Raw genomic sequence first — 11,715 nt, 5'->3', positions numbered from 1 at the left:
ATTAGTATTATTAGTATTATTATTATTATTATTGTTGTTGTTGTTATTATTGTTGTTGTTATTTATAATTTATATTATTAACCTCCATATGGTTCGACCCCGGTCTTGTTGGGTTATTTATTACTTTGACACTCCTGCACTTGGGAGAGGACATCAATTTTTTAGTCGTGTCACTTGGCCTCATCATAGTTTTAAAACATGAAGATTGATTTTAAATTTTTATGAATGGTTAACACTTAAATATAGGCAAATGGTGGAATTAATGTGTAATGAAACTTTTGAAGATAAAGATCCCGATGAAGCAATGTGGTACTTAGACTTGTTAGCTGAAAATGCTTAAAATTGGGACACCGCATGTACTTATGAGGCACCAGGTAAAACTCAACCTCATATATCTAGTGGAGGTATGTACAACCTTAGGGAAGATCATGACTACCAAGCCAAGTTTGCATCTTTAGCTAGAAAAGTCAAGGCATTAGAATTAAAAAAGAGTGGTAAATTAAAATCTGTTCAAGACATTGTGTGTCAAATCTGTGAAACCAATGAATATTCAACTAATGACTGTCTAGCTTTGCTTTTTTTTTTTTTATGGAATGTCTCCATGAACAAATTTATATTTTAAACAGTTTTTAAAGGCCCAATCATAACCCATACTCGCAAACATACAATTTTGGTTGGAGAAATCACCCAAACTTAACAACCACCATTTCAAGCACACTATAATTTCTAAAATTCTCATGGATATGCACCTCCTTATGCTCCACTCCTAGAAGAAATCTTGAGGAAATATTACATGCATTCATTGAAAAGTAAGAGATAATCAATGCTTAACTTGCTCAAAGCATAACAGATTTTAAAGATACTTTTGCAAAATTGACATCTTCTCAGTTTTCAAGAGAAAGGTAAGTTTCCATCTCAACCAAAATAAAATCTCAAAGGGTAATACAGTATAAATTCAAGTAGTTCTGGATGTCAACACCTGGATCAAGTCAAATTAGTCATCACTCTTCGTAGTGGTAAGGTTATTGAAAAACTCACTATTGAACCTTATGAGAAAGATGATGAGTCCATATTTAAGGGTAAAGAAGGGGTTGAATTTGAATATTGCAAAGAAAAGATCGGTTCCCCACAAACACTTCCATTTCCTCATATCATGACCGAACAAAGAAAAGTCAATCACAACTCTAAAATCTTTGAAACTTTCAAACAGGCAAGGCTCAATATACCTTTGATGAATACTATTAAATAGGTTACTTCTTATGCTAAATTTTTGAAAGATCTGTGCACTGTGAAGAGAAAAATGAATATGAAAAAGAAAGTCTTTTCAGCTGAACAAGTAAGTGCCATTCTTCAGAACAATAATGCTTTGAAATATAAAGACACTGTTTATCCTACAATTTCTTGCTTTATTGGAGAATATAAAGTGAAAGAGCTTTACTTGATCTTGGAGCTAGTATAAATTTACTTTCATATTCAGTTTTTTAGAGTCTCAATCTAGGCAAGTTAAAACCAACTTCTGTAACTCTTTTACTTGCTGATAGATCTGTGAAAGTGCCTAGAAGAATAATTATAGATGTGTTAGTACAAGTCGATAAATTCATTTATCCTGTAGATTTCATTGTCTTAAACACACAACCTGTTGAACCATGTAATTCATTTTTTGTTATTTTAGGATGTCCAATTCTCACAACTTTTAATGCATTTATTAATTGTAGAAATGGACTGATGAAGCTATCATTTGGAAACATGACATTGGAGATGAATATTTTCAACAATTGCAAGCAACTAGGAGATGATAATGATTCACAAGAAGTAAATCCTATTGACAAATTAGTTTATGATCAACTTGAATCTACTTTAAGTGAAATTGAGTTGGATGAATCTAAAGATTTGCAAATAATTTATTCTTAGGAAGAAATCACAGATGAAAAAGGCATTAAAAATGTTGTTGCAGATCATGTCAAGAATGACAACAGATTCGACATCCAACATCACACCAATTGATGATCACTTTCCTGATGAATCCTTACTTTCTTTTAGATCAATGCCTTAGTTTGCTAATTTTATCAATTTTCTTTCTTTAAAAGATTTGCTAACTCATTGGAGTACCGAAGATAAAAGTAAGTTTTTGAATGAAGTGAAGAACTTTTATTGGGACGACCTTTACTTATTAACATATTGTCATGATCAAATATTTCAAAGATGCATTCCTAATAATGAGGTAATTTTCCTAGTGAGATCAAAATGGAGCGGTCCATTTATTGAGAAACACGTGTATCCTTATGTGGCCTTTGATATTGAGAATCCAAAGAATGACAATGTTTTTAAGGTAAATGGACATTGTTTGAGAGCTTACTTTGATAATTTTCCTAGTGAAAATGAATCCATTGGTTTAAATGATCCTATAGATAAAGGTTGATTTTTTTTTTCTCACATTGTTGTGTTTCTTTTTGGTGTGACTCTTGTTTTATTAGTCTCTCTCACCCTAGTTAAATGATGGATAATGGAACTCTATAACTCTTAAGTCGATTCTTTCAGTTTTCTATGATAACTGATATCTGTATATATATTTGGGCAATTTTGTGCTCTTTCTCACTTCTTTGAATCTCTTCTCCAATTCTCATTGTATTTTCCCACTCTGCCTTCGAATGTGATTTAAAAAATTTATCGTGCTAGATGTGTAAGATTGACGCTATCAATGAACCATGGAATTCCTGAAAAGATTGGTTGGCTAATTAAAGCAAAGGTCCGATTATCAGGCGAGTCCTTCAATTCCTTCATTTCACATATGCTTAGAATAGGTAAAAGCACTTTTGCAAATAAATATCATGCAAAACAACTGAAAGTCTATTATAGATGTGCTAGGTGAACTTGTAATGCAATATGTCATTCTTTAGGAATGATATTTATAAACCATGAAGATAAAATATAATTCATTAAGGATGGCCTAAGTAAAGGATCTTTAGATAATCTTCTATTGACTCTTGAGACGCATCCTAGTAGAGATGTTCATCGTGCAATTCATGATTTATGGTCACAATTCCATAAAGAACATGATCAACTTAGTCTTGGGAATCTGACTAAAAAAGACTCTGTTTGTCAATTTTTGAGAAAACTGGATGGAAAGCTTATCCTTAACCCATAGAAGGAGTTTAAGTCGTTCCTGAACATAAAACCAAGGAAAGGTGTGAGCCACAATCATAACTTCATGTACATACACACGTTATATATATATATAAAGAGAGTGAGACTCTAGCTTACATATAGGTGGTATGATTGTATTTTCAAGTTTTTATCTATAAAATCTTCTCTTCCTTCCCTTCATTTCTACTCAACTCATACATTCTGCAGATATAAAAGTGTGTAGAAATGGTAGGTTTCTCAAGTCATCACATAAGACACATTTGTATTTTCTGTAGATCCAGTCTTGGAAAGGAAATAATATTTTTAGAATCAGCAAATTATCTTGATCAAATACTAGCTGAGAGAAAGATTCATTTAGTGTATTGGGGAGGCAGCCTTGGGTTAATGCGAGGAGTGTCAATAACTGTACTTTTAGGAGGAAGTCAAGTTTTGAGAGTTATCCCCAAAGCTTTAGCAAATAGGGACATCATTGGAAAAGCAATTGGAAAAGAACTACAAGTCTCTACAATATCTGATTAAATGAATGCAATGTTTAAACACGTTGATGCCTTTATTGCCTTACCAAATGGTCTGAGCATATTGAAAGAGATCTTTCATATTTCCTCTTGGGCTCTACTGTACATTCACCATAAACCTATAGGTCTATTAAATTTTAATGGTTTTTATGATAAATTGTTATCTTTTCTTGATCATACTGTTGAACACGAATTTCTAATATCTTCAGCACGACAAATCATAATCTTTACTGCTACTACTGAACAATTAATTGACCAACTACAATATTTCACTCTTGTAATTGATCCCTCTATGAGTCGCATAAATTGGTCAACTAAGAAAAGCCATAAAAAGTTTAGATTGGATTTGAGCCTTTATTTGTTAATCTTTGTGTCTTTTGGTTTTCTTAATAGTATAATATTTGTGTTTTGTTGTTTCTTATATTTGTTTAAGTGTATTTCAGGTTTGTCAATGTTCATTATTTTAGGTGATGTCTTCTATATACTATCTTTTTGCCTTAGAAAATTGAGGATAATGTCTTGTTTTGGTTGGGGGAGAGAGTAGTAGTTGACATTAAAAAAAAAAACTAACTAACTACTTTTGTTTTTAATAAAACCATTTGACAAAACTATTATTACTAGGATGGCAGAGTAAGGAAAAATTTTATTGACTCTTGAGATGCATCTTAGTAAATATTTTCTAATGGTTATTTGCAATATTCTTTACAAGGTCTATCACATAGTTATCTTGAAATATTTAGGTTTACAAATTCTCACATTGTTATCACTTGATTATGCTTATTTACTTATTTAACATGTATTCTTAAACCTTCATTTTCACACACATACTTTACCATTTGATTATGGGTTGCACATTGGATTATTACATTATATATATTCTTTTATTAAGGATAACAACTAGGGAAAATGAATAGTATATAAATTGCAAAAAATAATAAAACAAAAAAGTAATGATAATAAAAACATAGATAAGTTTGGTTTCGTAACCTTCCTAACCTAAGTAATTAAGCCTGAAGGGATGTTTTAACACCTAATACCGTAAAGTCAACTGACTTGGAAGTTATTAGCCCAACGCTTGTTACATGGGTTGAGGAGAAAAGCTTAAGGGAGTCAAACATTGCATTATCTACGTATCAGTATCTGTAACCTAAGCTACTAAGCTCGTAGGGGTGTCTCAACATTTAATACCCTAAGACCAACTGGTTTAGGAATCATTAGCCAAAAGCGTGTTACACAGGTTAAAGATGCATTGTGTTTTTAAGTTATATGTATATTAATAAAAAAAAAAGAAAAAGATAATAATCCCAACCCAAGAAAGTTAACCTTAAACATTAGAACAAAAATTTTATTTTCTTCCAAGTAAAACCCTATAACTATGTATTGATATATTAAGCACAAAAGAAAGGTTTATTAATGTCTTGTTTAAGAGGTATTAAGAAGATATATAAATTTAATGAGAGTTTGTTTATCTAGATAGATTAATGGAAGTTGAATGATGAATGCGTTACTTTGTAGAATTTGCAAATTATTTTATTTTATTTTGATGCTTTGATTACTACGGACTAGTAATAAGCTAGTTGGGGAGGTGTGATTAGTACTTACAAGTGCATTTTTATCAAGGTTTTATATCATCATTTTACACTTGAAGTATTAATAACTCATTAACTAAAGGATGTATTATAATAACAAGTTTGATACCATAAGATACCCTTAATTTATGGTAAATGTTCATCCTAAATGCAAGCCTTATCATATAAATGAAAGGATTGATTGATGAGTTGAAGTACTAAAATTGAAAGGATAAAGAGAGGGTGAAGCTTAGAAAAAAAATGTTAGTTTAGTCCAAACTAGAACATTGTTCAATAATTAGATCATAAATGAAGCTGTAAAACTTGGATTTAGATCTGCTTTATATGAATAGAAAGTTAAGACATAGGCATAAAACTTTCATGTGGAAGGTAAGACTCAATTCTGCTGTTTGGGAGTCCAAATCTTAACAATAACGTAGAAGTTTGAATTTGTCCTGCAGCCCAAACATTGTTTAGTGTTTATCCCATATCTTGAGTTCTAGAAGACCAATTGACCTTAATTTTTTTTATGAAAATCTAAAACAATTTCCTAGAACTTTCATGATTCAAGTTTATTTGAATTCTGAAGTTAGTAATGATTTTTTTGACAAACAAGAAGATAAGGATTTTCACCAAGTCAAAAGTGGCCACCCACTCAATAATTAGTCATCAAATCAATAGTTTTCAATTTTGGTCTATAAAAAGAGGTATTTTTCATGTATTTAGACATCTTGATTTTCAGATCAAGATTATATTGTTGCTCTTTCTCTTTATATTTTTGTAATGTTTAAGTTATATTTTCCTTAATCTCTTATTTATGCTTTTCATTTCCTTTTCTTTACTTAGTTAACTTATATCTTTTTTATGTTCTTATCTTTTTTATTTATGTTTCTATTTTTTTATTATGTTTAGTTAAGTTTATTATGTTAATTTGAAAAGCGTGCATTAATGGTATAAGAATAAGTATAGTGTAAACTCAATATAGACTTTAATGGTTCATACTATCATGTTTTGTTTTTGTTATCTTGTTCACTCTTAATACTTTACTTGTTAAATGGTTAATCTAGATTTATGTTATATAACATTTGATACAACAAATACTTGATACTTTCATAGCCCATCTGTTTAGTGTAATCGACACTTATGCTATGAAAAAAACTTGATTTGTTGTTAACATAAGTTATAATCATGAATATCTGACAACATTTACAAGTATTAACATTATTTGAATAAGTAACTAATATAATCATGTTAACCATTTATAATCCGAATGGAATCTCCTTTTTGTGTGGTTTCTAGTTGAGTAATAAAAGAAGTTTATACTATACTTGTTTGAAATACCATTAATGGATCCTCTAACCTTAACATTTATTTTTATTGTTTAATCTTTATATTAATTTTACATCTCAAAGTCCTTTTTAACTTATTATTATTATTATTGTTATTATTATTATTATTATTATTGTTATTGTTGTTGTAGTTATTATTTATAATTTATATAGTTAACCTCCTTATGGTTCGACCCTAGTCTTACCGGGTTATTTATTACTTCGATACTCCTACACTTGAGAGAAGATATTAATCTTTTGTTCGTATCAATCATTAAATATATTTCATCCATAAACATTTGGTTATATGATATATTTGTTTGTAGCACCCCCATAAAAAGACTAAAATAGGTCTAGAATGTAGAATAGAAATTCATTAGCCATTTAACTTATCCTTTGCCACAGGTCAGAATTCTTTTTACAAAGATACCAGTTATACAAGTTGCTTCAATGTATTTTTCAACATAAAAAAATTCAAAGTATAAATTGAAAATCTATGCAAGTATCTCATTAAATAAATTAATAATGATTTATGTAAATAAATGGGAAAATATCATTAATAATAATCAAAAGAGAAATTGATAAAATTGAGAGATGTATGTAAATCAAGATATTCAACAACAGGAATGAAACATTCACTTGATTGTATTTACTAAAATTGTTTATTAAAATCAATAAAAGATAAACCTACAATCCAAAAAACTCATGACTTAAAAGATAAACCTAAATAAACCTGACTAAATAAACTCATATAAAAAAAAATATTATGCAAGCTCAAACACATCAATAATATTATTTAAAAATAAATATTTTTTTATTTTAAAAAATAAACTTCATTTGTATAAGTCCCAAAGAGAATTTTAAATGAATTAGCTTAACATCTTGAAAAGTTAAACACAAACAAAACAACCCAAAAAAACTTATATTAAAAATAACATGCAAAACCCATAATCTAGATTATAAAACTAAATTCATAGAAAAAAATTAAAGATAATTACAAAACCAATATTAAAAGAAAATACAGAGCGATAAGATCATATGAAGCCAAATCTCTAACAAATCAAATGTCAAAAGATAAAATCAACAAAAAAAATTAATTAGACAAAAGGATCTAAAAACTAAAGGTGAAAAAAATAATAATTAAAGGTCAACTAAAAATTTGATTTCATATGTGCTTTGTAGGAGATCATAATTTTTCTTTCCAGAAAATCAAAATCTTGAGTATACAAAATATTTTGATATGTCTTTTTACATAATATAAATTATAAGTGTAAATAAAAAAGTTTATCCAAACATCTAATAATAATCTATGTTAAGAAATAAAAAGTTTTGTTAATAATAACTAAAAGAGAAATTAAAAAAATTAAGAGATAAAATTAGATATTTGATCTCGCTTGCAAAATGAGACAATTACTCATTTGTATCCACTAAATTTATTTATTAAATTCAATAAAATATAATAGAAATAAAAACACATGTAAAATAGAATGAATAAAATAAAAGGAATAAAATATGCATGGCTCGATATATAAAAAATATTATTTCAAAATAACTACTTTTTGTGCAAAACAAAACCTACCTGTAATAATGTAAAATAAAGAGTAAAAACATAGAAAAAATTAAACCCAAAACAAAATAGCTTGCCAAACTTGTGGTTTAGGTAATGAGATAAAGACAAACTAATAGAAAAGAATATGAAGGTAACCACTAAACAATTTTTTTAAACAATGTAGAATGATAAAATTAAAAAATATAATGAGAAAAACAAGAATTTGTAAACGTATTACACTTAAAACTTGTAATTTCTGTCATTAAATTGGAAGCACAAATGGAAAAACTGTGAAGCCCAATTTCAAATAAATCAAACACCAAAGGATGTATCTGAGAAAAACATTAATTACATGAAAAAAATTAATTAAAAAATAACGGTTGAAACTAGAATAAAAAAATAAATTTGAGGGCGTTTAAAAATTAAATTGCAAGGTTAAATAATAATAACAAAACAATTAACAAACAGAAAAAAAAAAGAAATCAAAAGAATGAAGGCTATATTGAAAAAAAAACTTTGATTGAATGATAAAATTAAATATTAATAGAACTTTTAACAAAAGATCCAAGGATAAAAATGACAAATAAAAAGAATAAAGACTAAATTGATGAAAACAATATATGCATATTGTGATTTAAAGACTGAATTGAAAACATGAAAAGTTTTCTGAAAGTGTCAAGGTAAAAAATAAGCAATAAAAATTATAAGTGCTGAAATTGAAACACAAATAGAAAAAAGAACAAACATGTACTTTAACTGGAAGAGAGAGAAAAGTAGGTTAAAAAAAAGAAGAAACGATCACCAACGACAAATCACCATATCACCACTAACAAGCTCCACACCAGGAGGAAGAGCACGTGATGGTGCTTCTAATGACACAATAAAAAGCCATTTTTGGATAGTTAGTGGTGCTGCACATGCTGTCAAATGAGCACGGATGCCGCTAATGTGTTGGCGCATGAAAAACACGCACCAGCAGCTTTTTAGAATTTAATATAAAATAAAAGTTAAATTACTAAAAATCCCTCCATAACCCTGGAAATAAGGCACTAATAGTAAAAAGATGTTTAAATCCTATATTCTAGTTGCAAATTCTCCATTTAGAATTGAAATCACTGAAAGAAAAAAAAAAGATAACATAGTAACAAAATAGCTAGTGGTGCTAGGGAAAAAAATCATAAAAAATGCAAATTACAACAAAGAAATGATCATACTCCTAAGTATTCATCATCTATAAAACAAACGATAAATATTATGTTAAAATTATCTCCTAATATTGATCCTATTGATAAGGACTTTTTGAATAGGCATTTCTTGAAGAGATCTAGGTAGCTAAAAATAATGAGATTTCCATAAACTATGTTCAAATAGGAGAGATTTTGGATCAAAATAAAATTATCAAAAATAACATCATATTTGCATTTAAGGTTGCTTTTGGCACCACTAAAAGTGATGATGAAATTGAACAATAAACTATCAAAGAATGTTGATATGAAAACGATTAGGTAGAGTGGAAAGAAGCAATCTAAAAAAAGTTGATCTTACTTATAAAACATGAAATATTTGGACATGTAATTCATACACGTAAGTGTGTTATGTTTGTTATATATAAGTGGGTTTTTATTAGAAAAATAAAATAAAATAAGTAAAATTGTTCGAAATAAGGCATAATTTGCTGCACAAGGTTTCTCATAAAGACTAGACATTGATTATGATGAAACGTATTGTCTAGTTATGGATGCAATTACTTTTAAATTTTTTATTGTCTTAGTAGTCTCAAAAAATCTAAATATACGTTTAATGGATGTAGTTACAACATATTTATATAGATCATTAGATAAAGATATCCATATGAAAATCCTTAAATGATTCAAAATGTTTGAAGCTTTTATGATAAACCAGAAGTGTTTATTCTATTAAATTATAAAAATCTTTATATGAGTTGAAGCAATCTGGTCAAATGAAGTATAATCATTTGAATGAATATCTCATAGAAAAAGGGTTTGAGAATAATAAGATTTTTCCATGTATTTTTACTAAGAAAACCACATTCAGATGTGCTATTATTACAACATATGTTAATGATTTAAATCTTGTTGGTACTCTTAAAGAGCTCATAAAAACTATAACCTATTTGAAAGATGAATTTGATATGAAAGATCATAAAAAGATAAAATTGTATCTTGGTTTATAGATTGAACATCTTATATATGGAAAATTTATCCTTCAATCAACGTATATAAAGAAAAGGTCTTGAAGCACTTTTACTTGGACAATGCTTATCCTTTGAGTACACCTATGGTAGTTTAATCACTTAATGCGAAGAAAGATCATTTTCCACTTCTAGAAGATGATGCAAAACTTCTTGGTCCAAAAGTACCATATCTTCGTGATATTAGAGCACTCATGTATCTTGTTAATTATACAAGACTAGATGTAACTTTTACAGTCAATTCATTAGAAAGATATAGTTTCACTTCCACAAAAAAGACATTGAAATGGGGTCAAACATATACTTCACTATCTTTGTGGAATAACTAAAATAAGGTTATTTTATAGCGGATCAAATTCACAATTGATTGGATATGCAAATGCAGGTTGCCTCTTTGATCCCTACAAAGGGATATCACAATTAGGTTATTTGTTTACATATAGAGGTACTGCAATTTCTTAGAGATTTGTCAAACAAACATTAATGGCTACTTCATCAAATCATTCAAAAAATATTGCAATCCATGAAGAAATCAAGAATGTATATAGCTAAGGTAAATTATCTAGCACCTAAATAAAATGTGGATTGTTAACCATTGAAGATAGTCTCACAATATTGTTTGAAGATAATGCTGGTTGCATTACTTAACTTAGAGGAGGCTATAATAAAGAAGACAAAACAAAACATATCTCACCAAAGTTCTTTTATTTTAACAAGCTTCCATGGAAGGGAAAAATTGATATCAAGTAAATTAGGTCAAGTGATAATTTAGCAAACCTATTTATAAAGTTTTTCCTAACATCAACTTTCAAGAAACTTGTCCATATATTGGAATGCGTCATCTTAAAGATTTATTATAAGATATGTACTTTTGATGTGAAGTCTGGCACGACAACAAGGTTGATGTCTTCTTTTATGTGTAGGAGTGTCGAAATAATAAATGACCCAACAAGACTAGGGTCGAAGCACAAGGAGGTTAATTATAAAAATAAAAAATAACAACAACAACAATAATAATAGAAGAAGAAGAAGTTGGTGAGAACTTTGAAATGGAAGATCAATGTGAGGATTAAACAATGATAACAACAAATGTCAAGGTTAAAGGATCCACTAATGGTATGTTAAACAAGTATAGTATAAACTCTTATTATTTAATTGGAAACCACACATAAAGGAGGTTACAAATAGATTATAAATTATTAACATGATTACATTAGTCGTCCTATTCGATTAATGCTAACACTTGTAAACCTCGTCAGGTATTCATTATTATAACTTATGTTAACAACAAATGAAGTTCCTTTCATAGCACAAGTGTCGATTATACCATACAATTAGGCTATGGAAGTTGTTTAGCACTTAAAAGTGCATTTTTATCAAGATTTTATATCATCATTTA

Source organism: Populus euphratica, unplaced genomic scaffold (genome assembly GCF_000495115.2).
Source record: "Populus euphratica unplaced genomic scaffold, PopEup_1.0 scaffold437.1, whole genome shotgun sequence".
In the NCBI taxonomy this organism is placed as follows: Eukaryota; Viridiplantae; Streptophyta; class Magnoliopsida; order Malpighiales; family Salicaceae; genus Populus; species Populus euphratica.
The sequence above is the reverse complement of the archived record's forward strand: the minus strand, read 5'-3'. Positions refer to the sequence as shown.